At 40.9% G+C, this 16,768-nt stretch overlaps 1 protein-coding gene across 13 annotated transcripts in view; it reads right to left on the bottom strand.

Moving 5' to 3' along the window:
• DLG1 (discs large MAGUK scaffold protein 1) overlaps positions 1–16,768 on the bottom strand; it is a 308,802-nt gene that overhangs the window by 173,385 nt on the left and 118,649 nt on the right. The window lies entirely within an intron of this gene.

Here is a 16,768-nt window from a genome sequence, read left to right as displayed (position 1 = left end):
CCTGTCATAACAACTTCTTCACACTCCAGTGCTGGCTGAGTCAATGGTCACAGTTTAGATTTCACAATACTGTAAATGCAGTTCAGAAAGAACTAAACTGGGGTTTACTAAAGGATAAAGTATGAATTGGCAGGGCTCCTGTTAAGGGGTGAGGGAGAAAAATCTTTTAAATAAATTTATCTAGGGGCAGAATAAGTAGTGTTCAGGCTTCTCCTAAAATTCCACTGCTTCCAGATGTCATAGCCAGTTGGTTTACACTTGCACAAAACAAGTCCACTCTTTGTTGACTGATTTACATGTGCCTATAAAAGTATCACACCAATTGTTTTTAAGGGTTAAGTATATTAATAGTTATAGGCTACTATTCTCCACAGTTTGAACAACTATTTTTACCTTTATCAAAATTCTAAACTTTGACACAAAAAGGAAGCTGAAATTGTTATCTAAATAACAGTGCCAGGAAGTACAAAGAATAACACAGTAAAAGATCTTTAGGGGAAACAATGCTAAGTCAAATTTTATATATATATATATATATATATATATATATATATATATATATATATATATATATATATATATATATATATATTGATTGATTTCAGAGAGGAAGGGAAAGGGAGAAAGAGAAACATGAATGATGATAGAGAATCATTGATCAGTTGCCTTCTGCACACCCCCTACTGGGGATCGAGCCTGCAACCCGGGCATGTGCTCTTGGCCAGAATCAAACCCAGGACCCTTCAGCCCGCAGGCCGACGCTCTATCCACTGAATCAAACCAGCTAGGGCTCAAATTTTAACAATGAAAATTTAAGTCCTTTATATGTGTAAGAATACATACACCTCAATTTTTCTCAGACGGCTTTGAACTACTTTTTATTTGACAAAATCCTACATAATGTAGAATTGCTAATTTTTAAGCCATAGTTCTATATAAAAATGGCTTGGGAAATCTACAGTGGCCAAACTATATTTGGAAATGCCAAACTTCCTTGCAGCCATAATCAGATTAAATGAAAATAAACAACATATCACATTTGTTTATTCATTCAACAAATATTTCTAGAGTGCTTTTACCATGCTAGGCTATGGTTATACAAGAGAAGAAAACATACATCTTGTGAAGCTTATGTTTTAGCAGCTGACATTAAAAAAATCATTGCCCAATTGGTTACTGAAATACAGTTGTGATGAGAGGTATAAAATAAATTCTCATGAAAACAAACACTACTTGAAAATAAAGGGCAAAAATGTAGCACAAGCTGAATCACCTATCCCGACCCCATGAGCATGTAGGTCAGTCATTTTCCAGCATTTTTTTTTTTAAACCTACTTGTCCTTGACAAAAAAGGGCCATCTAACAATCATGATACTATGTAGAAGCTACAAAGATGAATGCAACACACTTCCTATTTGTAGAGATTATATACAAATTTCACTCATTTAGGTCTTCAAACTAAAGCCAACCTAATCTACATTAAGATATTAATTTTGTTTTTAATAGACTTTACTTTTTAGAGCAGTTTCAGGTTCTCAGCAAAATTGGGCAGAAATTAGTTTGCATAAAACCTCTGCACACATACATGCATAGCTTCCCCGCTTATCAACATTTGCCACCAGAATTGTACATTTGTACAGCTGATGAGCCTACGTTGACAAACTATTATTACCCAAAGTTCACAGTTTATATTAGGGTGCATTTCTGGTGTTGCACAGTGTCTGGTTTTAAACATGCCCACCATATAATATTATACTGAATAGTTTCACTGCCCTAAAAATCCTGTGCTCTACCTATTCATCCCCTCCCACTTTCCTAACCCTTGGCAACTGCTGATCTTTTTACTGTCTCCATAGATTTGCCTTTCCAAGAATGTCATATAGTTGGGAGCATACAGTATGTAGCTTTTTCAGATTGGTGTGTTTCACTTAGTAAAATGCAGTTAAGGTTACTCCATGTCTTTTCATTTTAAAAAATACACGAAATAACATTCTATTGTCTGGATGTACCATAGTTTATTTATCCATTTACCTACTGAAAGGCATCTTGGTTGTTTTCAAGTTTGGGCAATGAAGAATAAAGCTGCTATAAACATCTGTGTGCAGGTTTTTGAGTGGACATAAATTTTCTACTGATTTGGGTAAGTACCAAGGATTATGATTGCTGGATTATATGATTAATTTGGTATTTTTTTAAAGCTTATATTAACTACTAGGGGCCCAGTGCATGAATTCGTGCACCTTGAAAGGAACTGTGGGCCTTGAAGCTGTGGTAGGCACAGGGGCACGTCTCGGCCCATCCTCCACGCCCCCGCCTGGCCCCTCCCGCTGCAGCGCCCAGTCCTGTCTACTGGCAGCCCCACTCCCAAGCGCTGATGGCATGGAGTGATTGGGGCGGGCACCAGCAGCGGGTGCGAGCAGGGCAGATGCTGTCAGTGGGTGTGAGTGGTGGCTGCTGGTCCCGATTGCCCCTCAGAAGCAGGGGGAGGTGGAGATGCCCACAGTGCTCCAGTTCGGTTAATGAGATACAGCCATCCTAATTTAAGGAAACTGAATGGTTTCCTCTCCTCTTTTTTCCTAGAACATAGTTCTCTCCAGAACAGTAAATATAAAGAAAACCACCAGCTAGAAAATCAGTATAACACTAGATAAAGTGTGATATAAGCCTCACAGAAGGTCTCAGGGAGAATTCAGATAAAAAATTTGCATTAACATGTTAAGCACCAAGCCTGTTTTCTCTTCTTTTCCGTTTCGGTCACCAGTGACAGACATGGTGCTTAACGTGTTAATAAAGGATCAGACTGCATTAGCTACTATGAGGCAAAACATTTTTTAACACATTAAGCACCAAGTCTGTTTTGTCTTCCTTTCCGTTTCAGTCACTGGTGACTGACATGGCGCTTAACGTGTTACACATAAAACAGGGTGATGTTTGGAGTGAAGGAATGCCTGCTACCTTAGATAAAAACCTGGGAAGGCCTTCTGAGAAGACAACAAATGAGCAGAAATCTGAAGGAAGTGAGAGAACGACTCATGAGAATATCTGGGGGTTGGGGGGGAGATGCTCCAAGCAGAGGAAACAACAAGATAAGGCTCTGAGATGGCCAAACACTGGGTTTTTTAAGGAACAGGAACAAGTTCAGTAAGCTAAAGTAGATTAAGGGAACAATAGAAAATGGGACTGGAAATATTGCCAGGGGCTAGATTATACAGGGTCTTTTGGGTTACCTACACTAATAAAAGAGAAACATACAAACTGGTGTCACTCTATTACGCCCATCAACCAATCAGAGCGACTATGCAAATTGACTCAACGAAGATGGTGATTAATTTGCATACGCAGACACAGAGCGAAGACTGAAGGCTCTGGCCGGAGTGAAGACTGAAGACTGAAGAGGCTTGGCTTCTCCACTGTGGCTGCAGCAGAGAAGCCAAGCCTCGCTGCAGCTGCAGCGGAGCAGCCAAGCCTCGCTGCGGCTGGACCAAAGGCCTGGGTCCCGAGTGCCAGAGGAAAACCGGTGCCAGCAGCCAGGGGGAGGAAGGCCTATTATGCAAATCTTCATGCAACGGGCTTCTAGTCTATATATAAAAACCCCTAATATGCAAATAGACCGAAAGGCGGAACAACCAAACAATGGGTCACTATGACGTACACTGACCATCAGGGGGAGTGCATGGAACATGGCGGGCATTGGCTGTGGCGGGATGGTGGAGCAGGTGAGCAGGGGCACCAGACCAAGGCAGGGCGCCGGTTGCTGTCATTGGGGCAAGCCTTCTGGTGGTTACTGAAAATTCTTTGCTCCTGTGCACGCGGTTCCGCTGGGTACTTGCACCACTGCCACTGACAGCACCCAGCACCAGCTCTGATCCCTTGGCGCCGTTAGCAAGTGTGAACGGCGGCTGCTGGTCCCGATCGCCCCTGAGAGCTACTCCATCTCCCCTGCTCCTGAGTGGTGATCGAGGCAGCAGCCTCCTCTCACACCCGTTGACGGCACTGGCCCCACTCTGACCCGCTGCTGGCGCTGGCCCCAATCGCTTGGTGCTGTCAGCGTGTAGGAGCAACAGTGGGAGCAGGGCTGCCGGCAGACAGGGGATGGAGGCCATGGCGGAAGGGGCCAGGTTGGGGCGCAGAGGATGGGCCGAGACTTGCCCCTGTGCAAACCACAGCTTTGAAGCCCACAGTTCCTTTCAAGGTGCACTAATTCGTGTACTGGGCCCTTAGTAGTAAATAAGTATTTTATTATCTACTGGATTAGAACCTATGGGAGGGTTAAAATCAAGGTACTGACATGAACTGAGATTCTGTAAGGAAGACTGGCTGCTAGGTGAAGAACAGACTGGTGAGAGGAAAGAACAGACACAGGGAGAGCAGGCAGATGTTTACTGCTGTAGTCAGGCAACAAATCAAATACAGTTGACCCTGGAATAACATGGGTTTGGACTGCATGGGTCCACTTATATGTGAATTTATTTCAATAAACATATTGGAAAAAATTTTGGAGATTGTGACAATTTGAAAAAACTTACAAACCACATAGCATAGAAATATCAAAAGTTAAGAAAAAGTTAGGTATGTTATGAATGCATAAAATATATATAGATATTAGTCTGTTTTATCATTTACTACCATAAAATATGTACAAATCTACTATATATAAAGTTAAAATTTATAAAAACTTACACACTTACCTGGTGCCATTCATGGATGAGAGAAATGTGAAGAAATGTAAAGATACAACATCTATCTATCTATCTATACATATAAAAGTCTAAGCAACCGTTACAACCAAACGACTGGTCGCTATGACATGCACTAACCACCAGGGGGCAGACGCTCAATGCAGGAGCTGCCCCCTAGTGCTTAGCGCACTCCCACAGCGGGAATGCTGCTCAGCCAGAAGCTGGACTCACAGCTGGTGAGCACAGCTGCGGCAGCAGGAGCCTCTCCCACCTTCACAGCAGAACTACTGAGTGGTGGCGGTAGGTGCAGTGGGGCTGGGATGAGTGGCAGCGGAACTGCGCCTGACCCCAGCTGGGGCTTCTCCCCAGCCGCCTGCTGCTTCCGGCAGTCCGATATCCCCCGAGGGGTCCTGGATGGCAAGAGGGCACAGGCCAGTCTGAGGGACTCCACCCATGCACAAATCCGTGCACCCGGCCTCTAGTTAAATTATAACTACATAAACTTAACTGTAATAATTTCGTAGCCACCTTCTGTTGCAATTGCATTGACCTCAAATGTTTCCAGTAGCTGCTTAAAACACCATGTGATACTAATCATTTCCACATGAGCAGTTCTCTCTCCAGAAAAATATGTATTGTAGTAAAAAGTGATCTGTCATTGTTCATGTGCATTTTTCACTGTGTTTAGTGCACCACTGTAAACCTTCAATAACACCACAGTGATCCTGAAAGTGCTCCCAAGAAGTAGATAAAAATCATGACATTACAAGACAAAGTTGAATTGCTAGATATGCATTGTAGACTGGGGTCTGCAGCTGTGGTTGCCCTCCATTTTAAGAGCTGGATTCATTTAAATGAATCCATCATAAGGACCATTGTAAAGAAAGAAAAGAAATTTCGTGAAGCCATCACTACAGTTATGTCAGCAGGTGTGAAAAGCTTATTTTTTTTGGTGAGAAATACCTTCTTATCTCATATTGAAATGCATACCCATAGACTAATATGATTCAAGAAAAAAAAACAGCCCTAGCCGGTTTGGCTCAGTGGATAGAGCGTCGGCCTGCGGACTGAAGGGTCCCAGGTTTGATTCCGGTCAAGGGCATGTACCTTGGTTGCGGGCACATCCCCAGTAGGGAGTGTGCAGGAAGCAGCTGATTGATGTTTCTCTCTCATCTATGTTTCTAACTCTCTATCCCTCTCCCTTCCTCTCTGTAAAAAAATCAATAAAATATATTTAAAAAAAACCAAACAAACAAAAAAACAATACGAAGTCATTATATGACAGCGGTTCTCAAACTGTGGGTCGCAACCCCCTTGGGGGTTGAACGACCCTTTCACAGGGGTCGCCTAAGATCATCGGAAAACACATAATTACATATTGTTTTTGTGATTAATCACTATGCTTTAATTATGTCCAATTTGTAGCAATGAAAATACATCCTGCATATCAGATATTTACATTATGATTCATAACAGTAGCAAAATTACAGTTATGAAGTAGCAAGGAAAATAATTTTATGGTTGGGGGTCACCACAACATGAGGAACTGTATTAAAGGGTCGCGGCATTAGGAAGGTTGAGAACCACTGTTATATGACAACTTAAAGCAAAAGGAACGTTAAGGGTCTAAAGTAGGAGAATTTAATACCAGCAAAGAATGATTTGATAATTTTAGAAAGAGTTTTCGTTTTAAAAATGTCAAGATAACAGGAGAAGCAGCCTCTGCCGACCAAGAGGCAACAGATGAGTTTCCAGAAGCCATTAAGAAAATTGCTGAAGAGAAAAGATTTGCTTGAACAGGTTTTTAATAGAGACAAAAGTGCTCTATTCTGGAAAAAAGAAAAAAATGCCACAAAGCACATTTATTAGTAAGGAAGAAAAAAGCAAACATCAGGATTTAAGGCAGGAGGGGAGACTAATTCTACTTTTTTTTGCAAATGCAGTTGGGTTTATAATCATGATTGCCCTCATCTATAAAGTTACTAGCTCCCAGGCCTTGAAAAAGAAAAAAACACAAAAAAAAACACCAGCTGCCAGTCTTTTGTTTGTACAATAAGAAGGCCTGCACAAGAACCCTCTTGGTTTCACTGATGCTTTGTCCCTGAAGTCAGGAAGTACCTTGCCAGTAAGGGATTGCTTTTTAAAATTATTTTGAAATTAGACAATGAACTTGGCCACCCAGAACAGCATGAGTTTAATACCGAAGGCAGTGAAGTGAAATGCTCCCAAACATTTGTCTCTCTAATTCAGCCTCTGGATCAGGGGGTCATAAGGACCTTTAAGCAGGGGTCCTCAAACTACGGCCCGCGGGCCACATGCAAATACAAATATTGTATTTGTTCCCGTTTTTTGTTTTTACTTCAAAATAAGATATGTGCAGTGTGCATAGGAATTTGTTCATAGTTTTTTTTTAAACTATAGTCCGATCCTCCCAACGGTCTGAGGGACAGTGAACTGGCCCCCTGTTTAAAAAATTTGAGGACCCCTGCCTTTAAGGCTCATTAAACACAGTACTCTATGAAAAGGATCATCAATGCTATGGAAGAGGACCACAAAAGAAAGAATATCCTGAAAGTCTGGAAGGATTGAAGATGCCATCACTGATCAGGAAAAGCTGTGAAATCCACCAAGCCTGAAACAATTCCTGTTGGAGAAAATTGTGTCCAGATATTATGCATGACTTTACAGGTTTTACAACAAAGTCAATCAAGGAAACCAAGGAAGAGATTGTGGATATGACAAAAAAAAAAAAATTAAAAAATGCTGATGCAGATGAGTGCTTCTGAATCAGTACCAGACAATAAGGAAGACAATGAAGAAGCAGTACCAGAAAACAAATTGACATTAGACAATCTAGCAAATGGTTTCAATTGTTCAAGAGTGCTTTAGACTTATTTTTTGACACAGACCTTTCTATGATATGGACACTGAAAATAAAGCAAATAGTAGAGAAAAATTGGTATCATATAGAAACATTTTCAGATAAATGAAAAAGCAAAAAAGTCCAGAAAATTACCATGTATTTCCACAAAGTTATATCATGTGCCTGCCTCTACTGCCTCTCTTTCTACTTCCTCCATCTCTTCTGTTTCTGTCACCTGAGGCAGCAAGACCAACCCCTCCTCTTCCTTCTCCTCAGCCTACTCAAAATGAAGGAGGATGAAGACCTTTATGATGATCTATTCCCACTTAATGAATAATAGGCAATCATCATGCAGTACAATTAAACTTATCTGTTGTGTGTCTTTTCATGTGATAATCTAATAACTATGACAACATTTTTAGACATTGTGTGTAGTCGTCGTCATTGTCATCCCCTAGGTATTCATCATGTAGAACATCATGTGCATGATTTGATGAAAGTGGAGAGCTTATCTTCTCCCTCATCATGGTCATCCTCTGAGTATTCATCATGTGCATGATTTGCATGGAAGTGGATAGCCTATCCTCACAAAGGCATATAGTAAGTGATAATCTACAATAATAAAAGAGAAACATGCAAATTGACCGTCCCCCACTATGCCCACCAGCCAATCAGAGCAATATGCAAACTAACCCAACAAAGATGGCAGTTAATTTGCATACACAGGTGAGGAGCGAAGACTGAAGACAGGGTAGAAGGAAGCCAAGTGCTGCAGAAGGGAGCGAAGCAGCGGAGAAGGGAACGGAGCCGAGGTAGCGGAGATGGGAGAGAGCTAAGTGGCGGAGAAGGGAGGGAGCAAGGCAGCGGACACGGGAGGGAGCGAGGCAGTGGCGAAGTGGTGGACATGGGAGGGAGTGAGGCAGCGGAGACGGAGGGAGCGTAGCGGCAGAGATGGAAGGGAGCGAGGCAGCGGAGAAGGGAGGAAGCAAGGCAGTGGAGAAGGGAGCGAAGCCCCCTTGGCGGGCTTCGCTCTCTTCTCTGCTTCGCTCTAGCCTCAGGAAGCCCTATTCTTGCAGGAATCTTCCTGCAACAGGCCTCTAGTCTATATATCTAAAACCCTAATATGCAAATAGACCAAATGGCGGAACAACCGAACAACCAGTCACTATGACGTGTGCTGACCACCAGGGGGCACGCGCGGAACATGGCGGCGTCGGCTGCAGCAGGATGGTGGAGCAGGTGAGTGGGGGCACCAGAATAAGGTGGGGTGCCGGTCACTGTCATCGGGGTGAGCCTCTGGAAGTTACTAAAATTTCTTTCCTCCTGCGCGCCGCAGTCCTGCACAGTGCTCGCACCTGCTGCCGGCACTGAAGCCGCTGTTTACACCCACTGCCAGCACCGGCCCCGCTTGCACCCGCTGACAGCTCCGGTCCCAATTGCTTGGTGCCATCAGCGGGTGTGAGCAGAGGCTGCTGGCCCCAATTGCCCCTGAGGGCTTCTCCACCTCCCCCTGTTCCTGAGGGGTGATCGGGGCAATAGCTGCCACTCATACCCACTGCTGGCGCCAGCTTCAATGGATCTGCGCCGTCAGTGGGTGCGAGTGGGGCCGGCGCTGTCAGTGAGTGGGAGCAGTGACAGCAGGACTGCCGGCAGACAGGGGACCAGGAGCTGCAGTGGGGGGGCCCAGTGGGGGTGCAAAGGATGAGCTGAGACCTGGCCCTGTGTCCACTGCAGCATCGTGGCCCACAGTTCCTTTCAAGGTGCATGAATTCATGCACTGGGCCCCTAGTTTAATATAAAATAATGTTCGTTTTCTTACTGTTTTATAGCATCGCTTTCAAAGAATTACTTTACTGTACAGTATGCCTCTCTCTCTTGTAACTGGAGAAACCGCATATCAGCCTATTATTACAGACTAGAGGCATGGTGCATGACATTCGTGCACTTAGGGGGGGGTTCCCCTCAGCCCGGTCTGTGCCCTTTAGCAGTCCGGGGGGCCTCGGGGAATATCTGACTGACAGCTTAGGCCTGCTCCACAGCTTGTGGCTAAGTGGCGCTCCTTGGGTGGGAGCGCACTGACTACCAGGGGGCAGCTCCTGCGTTGAGCGTCTGCCCCCTAGTGGTCAGTGTGCATCATAACAACCAGTTGTTCTGCCATTCGGTTGATTTGCATATTACCCTTCTATTATATAGGATAAGTGGTTTCTTCTTTTTAAAAAGTAACAAATTTTATAATACTGTATTATGAATATGATTGTAATACTGTATGTCATAAATATTTTATAACAATTCATTCATTGATGTATAGGCTAGGCTACCATGAAGTAATCATATCTAATACACTAGGCTACAATAAAGCAACCATATTGCTGCTTCTTTGTTATATCTGTAAATAAATATAAATTTTTCTCAAATTATCTTTTTATTTTTGATGTCTAGTGTTAATAATACATATAACATCTACAGCAGTGGTTCTCAACCTTCCTAATGCCGCGACCCTTTAATACAGTTCCTCATGTTGTGGTGACCCCCAATTTCATTGTTACAAATTGAACATAATTAAAGCATAGTGATTAATCACAAAAACAGTATGTAATTATATATGTGTTTTCTGGTGGTCTTAGGCGACCCACAGGTTGAGAACCACTGGTCTACAGTATTTTGTATCATATACTAGACAATACTGATGTAGATACAGATGATTTATGTTGTAAATAGATGATGTAAACTTATAGTATTGATAAATACAGTACAGTGCTGTAAATGAACTTTCTCTTATGATTTTCTTAACATTTTCTCTAGCTTACTTAATTGTAAGAATACAGAATATAATACATATAACATATAAAATATATGCTAACCAACTGTTTATGTTATGTAGGACTTTTGTTCAACAGCAGGCTATTAGTAGTTAAGTGTTCGGGGAGTCAAAATTTATACACGAATATTTAACTGCATAGAGAGCTGGTATCCCTAAGCCCCATGTTGTTCAAGGGTCAACTTTAATTTGTAGTTGTAAAAGTGGTGAAAAGTGGTCAGGTCATAAATATATCCTGAAATAGACTCAATAGGATTTGCTATTAGACTGAATGTAGAGCAAAGGAAAAAGGAATAGAAGATGGTACCAACCATTATTGTCTTCAGCATCTCAATAAATGGTATACTGAAGAAGATGAGAATAAAATTAGAAACTCTGTTTTTGACATGTTAACTTTCCGATACTTATTCCATTGGAGATGAGTAGGAAGCTAGATATACAAATTTAGTGTACAAGCTAAAAATATAAATAATTGTTATTTAAAGGCACAGGATTGAATGAAATCACCTGAAATGTGAGTATAAAAAGAGAGACGTTTAAGGACTGAGCCCTTATTAACATTAGTAGTAGAAAGAGGAGGAATATACTGCAAAGGACACTGAGGTTGGAGGAATATACAAAAAGGGGTGTTCAAGAGTCAAAAGAGTAAAGAATTTAAAGGAGGCAGTAGTCAATTGTGTAAAAACTAGGATTAAGTAAAATGAAGATTAAGAACTGATTATTGGATTTGACAATCTACACTTCAAAAGAGGTTTCTTTTGGTTGGTTATTTTAATGAGAAGTATTATAGCAGTATGTATGATGAGAATGATCCAGTAAATGGGGAAACACAGATAATGCAGAAGAGAGAATTTCAGAAGTCCATGAATAGTCCAAGGGCCCTAAGCTCTAATACAGAAGCAAAGGGGTGAGCTTTGGGAACACAGATGTATAGTTTATTTTAACAGGCCCAAATACAGAGTAAGACCATCAATTGAGAATGAGGGCCAGAAAACAGGTATTTGATGTGCTGCTTTGTCAGTGTGCAAGAGGCGGAGCAGACCTGCAATCAGTCAGGTTGGATCTTATCAATGAAGTGACAGAAGGGCAAGAGAGAGCTGAGATTACAAAAGACAGTGTTTATAGCAGCTGTGGGCAAACTACGGCCCGCAGGCTGGATCCGGCCAGTTTGAAATGAATAAAACTAAAAAAAAAAAAAAGACCATACCCTTTTATGTAATGTCTAGGGGCCCGGTGCACGAAATTAGTGCACTGGGTGTGTGTGGGGGGGGGGGGGGAGGGGGAGTGTCCCTCAGCCCAGCCTGCCCCCTCTCACATACTGGGAGCCCTCAGGCGTTGACCCCCATCACCCTCCAATCGCAGGATCGGCCCTTTGCCCAGGCCTGACGCCTCTGGCCTAGGCGTCCGGCCCGGGCAGCGGGGACTCGCAGCTGCAGCGGCCCCGCGATCGTGGGCTTCGCTTTAGGCCCAGGCAAGGGACCCCTAGCTCCCGGGACTGCCAGCTTCGACCGTGCCCAGCTCCCATCGCTGGCTCCACCCCTACTTCCTGCTATCACTGGCCAGGGCGGCAAAGGCGCCTGATTCTCTGATCATGGCTGGGGGGCAGGGCAAAGGCGGCCCCAGGGCTCTTAGCTCCCCCCTGGGTTTCCGATCACTGTCAGTGTCAGGGGGCTTCTTCCTGCTTTCCCTTTCGCCTCCCTGCATTGTGCCTACATATGCAAATTAACCGCCATCTTGTTGGCAGTTAACTGCCAATCTTAGTTGGCAGTTAATTTGCATATAGCCCTGATTAGCCAATGAAAAGGGTAGCTCGTACGCCAATTACCATTTTTCTCTTTTATTAGTGTTGATGTTTACTTTGAATTTATATTATTTCACACAAACACTCCATCCATGCTTTTGTTCCGGCCCTCCGGTCCAGTTTAAGAACCCATTGTGGCCCTCGAGTCAAAAAGTTTGCCCACCCCTGGTTTATAGTCATGGACCAAGGAATCTGAGCAAGGCAGAAGGCAAGTGGAAGCACAAAAGAAATGATAAACAATAAAAAGCTGAGCTGGAGGTCTTCAGAGGGTATATATAAAAAAATCTTGATAGTAGGGGAAGTGAGCTGAAAAGAAAGAGCTAGTCAGATAGTTTGAAAGCTTGCAACTGAGATTTTGTAAGTGATATATATAGTCCAGCGATTTTCAAACAGTGTGCTGTAAGAATTTTTAAAACATGCAATACCTGACTATTTAGTCAGGGGAACTGACCTCTTTTCCCTTAGATTGTCAATTTTAAAAAATGACAACAGCAAACACAACAATAGCTGTCCAGTGTGAATGTATCAAAATTTTACCTTTTTTGTTAGATTGGCAAAAGCAGTATTTTATGGTATGCCGCAGAATTTAGTAATTAGTTTGTGTGCATAAGATAAAAAGGTTAGAAAATAGCTGATATAGTCAAAGCTAATGGGTTCTTGAAAATAACCATTTAAGTAGGTCATTCTAGTGCAGTGGTTGGCAAACTGCGGCTCGCGAGCCACATGTGGCTCTTTGGCACCTTGAGTGTGGCTCTTCCACAAAATACCGACTTCTGTGCATGGACCATGAAGTTTCAATTGCACTGTACGTGCGTGCCAGCACGTGGTATTTTGTGGAAGAGCCACACTCAAGGGGTCAAAGAGTCGCATGTGGCTCGAGAGCCGCAGTTTGCCGGCCACTGTTCTAATGAAAGAAATAAAAACAAGATCCTGGAAGTTGAAGATATCAAAGAATTAGGAGTGACTGGGAGAAATGCAGATGACTAGAAAAGAAGGGGAAGTAGAAAATACCATCTCATTACATCTGCATTTATTTTTAGAGGAAATACAATGATCCATAAATATCAATACGATAAGCAAGGAAGACAACCCATTGTTGGTCCCAAAGTGCATGGGGTGTGACAGACAATAGTTTCACTTTTTGTGAAGGTTGTAGTCTCAAACGAATGCCAGGTGTGGTGATTAAGGTTAAAAGGAATGTGCAGTATAAAATTAGTCCTGCCCCAGCCCGTTTGGCTCAGTCGATTGTCAGCCTGCGGACTGAAGGGTGCCAGGTTCAATTCTGGCCAAGGGCACATGCCCAGGTTGTGGGCTTGATCAATGATTCTCTCTCATCATTGATGTTTCTATCTCTCTCTCCTTCTCTATTCCTCTCTGAAACCAATAAAAGTATATTTAAAAAATAAAATAATAAAATTAGTCCTGATGGTATGCTTGGGGAACTTGGTAAAAGGTAGATAGTTAAATTTAGCTTCTACTTGTGACTGCTTTAGTAATTTGCAGAAGGGAGTGTTAGGAGGGGAGGCAAGGTCAGGGAATTGGTGGTCTCAAGGAGAATTTGAGGTGCTCTTTGGGGCCCTCCCTTATATCCTGCAATTGAAAGTGCTGGGTGTAGCTCTTAAAAAAGTGTACAGCTTGCACTTAATTAACTTGTTCAGTCAACACTATTTACTGAATGCTTGAACTAACTACACTAACCTAGGTGATGCAGTTCCTAATTATCTATATTTGAATTTGTCCACACACTATCCAAGTTAAGCAATCTATAATAATAGAAGCATAATATGCTAATCAGTCCAATGTCCTTCCTTCGGGAGAAAGCCATGTGGGTGGGGCCAAGGCCCATGCACGAATTTTGTGCATCAGGCCTCTAGTATAAAAATAAAATAATAATAATGTAATAAAATAATAATAGTAGTTGCCAGGCACTGTTCTAAGTAGGTTAGATATATTAAATAATATAATACAATTAACTCAATGAGGTTGATACTATTATAGTCTTTTTTAAGACAATATATCCAATGCACAATTCTAAAATTTAAATCTTTTATAATCCAGAATGCATTTGTTTAGAAGAGTATTCTTTTTATACAAATCAGCCTTTATATTTTCCACATGGGTATCTGGACAGTGTTTTTCTGTATTTTAATTTAGAACAGGGTTTTTTTCTCTGAAAAGATTATTTAACTTATGTGGCTAATATCCACTCGTATTAAAATTTTAGAGAACACACTGACAGTTGTCAGAGGGGAAGATGGTTGTGGGACTGGGTGAAAAAAGATGAGGGGATTAAGCAAACCCCCTCAAGAAACAGAAAAATCAATCCCCTAAAACAAATAAAAAACCACCACCACCACCACCCCTCAGAGACACAGACAACAGTATGGTGATTACCAGAGAGAAAAAGGGGTGTAGGGGGAGGCAGAAGAGGATATGGGGGGATAAATGGTGATGGAAGGAGACTTGACTTGGAGTTGTGACCACACAATACAATATACAAATGATGTATTATAGAATTGTTCAGCTGAAACCTATATAATTTTATTAACCAATGTTACCCCAATTCCATATAGAGAAAAAAATTTATTGTTCTATTTCAATTATAAGTCATCATGTCTATTCCATTCACTCTTAAGGAAGAGAACTTTGCCATCTGAAGCTTAATTTGATATGTCGACTCTGGGGAGATGGGAGAACCCAATTTGAATATTTATAGTGATCCATGTTAGGGATCTTCAAGTAGTCTAAAATATAGGGACAGTTGCTAAACACACATTCAAAGTGACCTACACTACTTCACAGCTGTTCAAAGTTTGTAACTACTATTTTCATTAATAAAAATAATATTGCCAAGTGGTTAAAACTTTTTATCTAGGAGCTAATCAGGCAGGAAAGTCTAGAAGTATTGTGCTGGATTTTTTAAAAACCTTGCTGAATATAAAATTTGGTCTAGATTGGAACAGAGCTTGGATATGCTAAGGGCAGATTGCCATCAATTGATCCTAAATGTAAGAATAGAAGAAATTCTGTGGTGTGAAACTCAGGAGGGCTTAACAATGAATAGGCCACTTTTCCTATATTATAATTATTCCAAATTAAGAACATAAGTAGTGTGAAGCCCCCAAAAGTAAAACTTACACCACAGTAAAACAAGTCACAAGAAATTCATCTTAATTTAACATAAAAAACACATACCCCAAAACAGACAGACAAAAACCCACAATTTAAATCTTTGGGATAGAAGTGAATGACAAAAATTACAGATAGTTTATAAGCTGTATGGTTACATCATTAGGTGGGGACTAAAAACGGTGAAGAGAGAAGGTGCATGGAGGAGTTTTGTGGCTTGAAGAAAATATGAAGAATGCAGGGGAAGAAAAGGGAAATGGAAGAAGAGATGGGCTGCTGTGAAAAACTAAAGGAACTTATGAGGGAAGAGAGTAGATATAAATGTAATTACCCAAGTGGTTTCAGATTAGGTGCCATATTTTGAAAGGCCATGAGCTAATAAGGTTCAAGGTGACTGACATGGAAATCAATCAATTCCATAAACACTTATTGAGCACTAATCATATAACAAGCTCTATCCTAAAAGATGGGGATCTTGTCGAAGTTTATAACCACTTGGCTCCCTTATCATTTAAAAAAAACATTAATGATTTCCCACTAATTTCCAGATATTACAGAAGGACCGGGCAAATAATCTTAGTTATGAAAATGAATACCTCCAACAGACAAACAATTTAAATGAATCTGTAAAGAAAACAAATTCTTTTTTTCATCAGAGTAATGACTTTCAAATTAATAAGACTTGATTCAATAACAATTCTCTAAACTGCTAGAAATAGCATACAGCATAGTTATAAGAAATTAGATTCAAAGTTAATCTTGCTATCAAATCTTAAAAAAATATTTCTGACAACAGTGTAATAGAAGACCTGATCATCATCATTACTGTTGTTATTTATCAATCATATAACAAAACACTATCAATATCTTACTACTATATTCACAGGTATATATAGTATATGCTCACTTAAGAAATTTCATTAATCTACTTTGTTTTTAACTCTATATAAATCCTTTTAGTGCTAAAAAATAAAATTGCCAGCCATGAGTCAGTAGATGAAACAGAAAAATGTATTCTGGCATCAGACAATGGAAAATATAATTTACTATTAATCTACAATGAATAACAATGTCAAGCTTTAGTCTTTGTGACCCTTTTTGGTATACGTAATTATAGTCAAAATTAAGGTAGTTAAATTCTTGGTGCAATATTCAATCTAAGAGTTAAATCAATTGTTGCCTCTGAATAACTTTCATTATAAGTGATCTCAGTACCTCTACATAAAAACAATTAATGACTTTCATGACTCTCCCTAGTCCAGTAACTCTATTTCTCTCAACCATGTAATAAAAATAAGTAGAATTTCTTAAGAAATCTGACATTTTAAAATCAAAACTATTGAAAGATAATTCTAGTTCCAAAATTAAGAAAGAAGCTGTTGATTGCTTCTAATTATTTAAAAAAATAGTTTTAAAGAATTTTTAAATGCCCTAAGGTATGGTCATATATTTTGTTAAGTATTACTGATGTCAAAAAA

This window comes from Myotis daubentonii, chromosome 3, assembly GCF_963259705.1.
Source record: "Myotis daubentonii chromosome 3, mMyoDau2.1, whole genome shotgun sequence".
NCBI classification, from domain to species: domain Eukaryota; kingdom Metazoa; phylum Chordata; class Mammalia; order Chiroptera; family Vespertilionidae; genus Myotis; species Myotis daubentonii.
The sequence above is the reverse complement of the archived record's forward strand: the minus strand, read 5'-3'. Positions and strand labels throughout refer to the sequence as shown.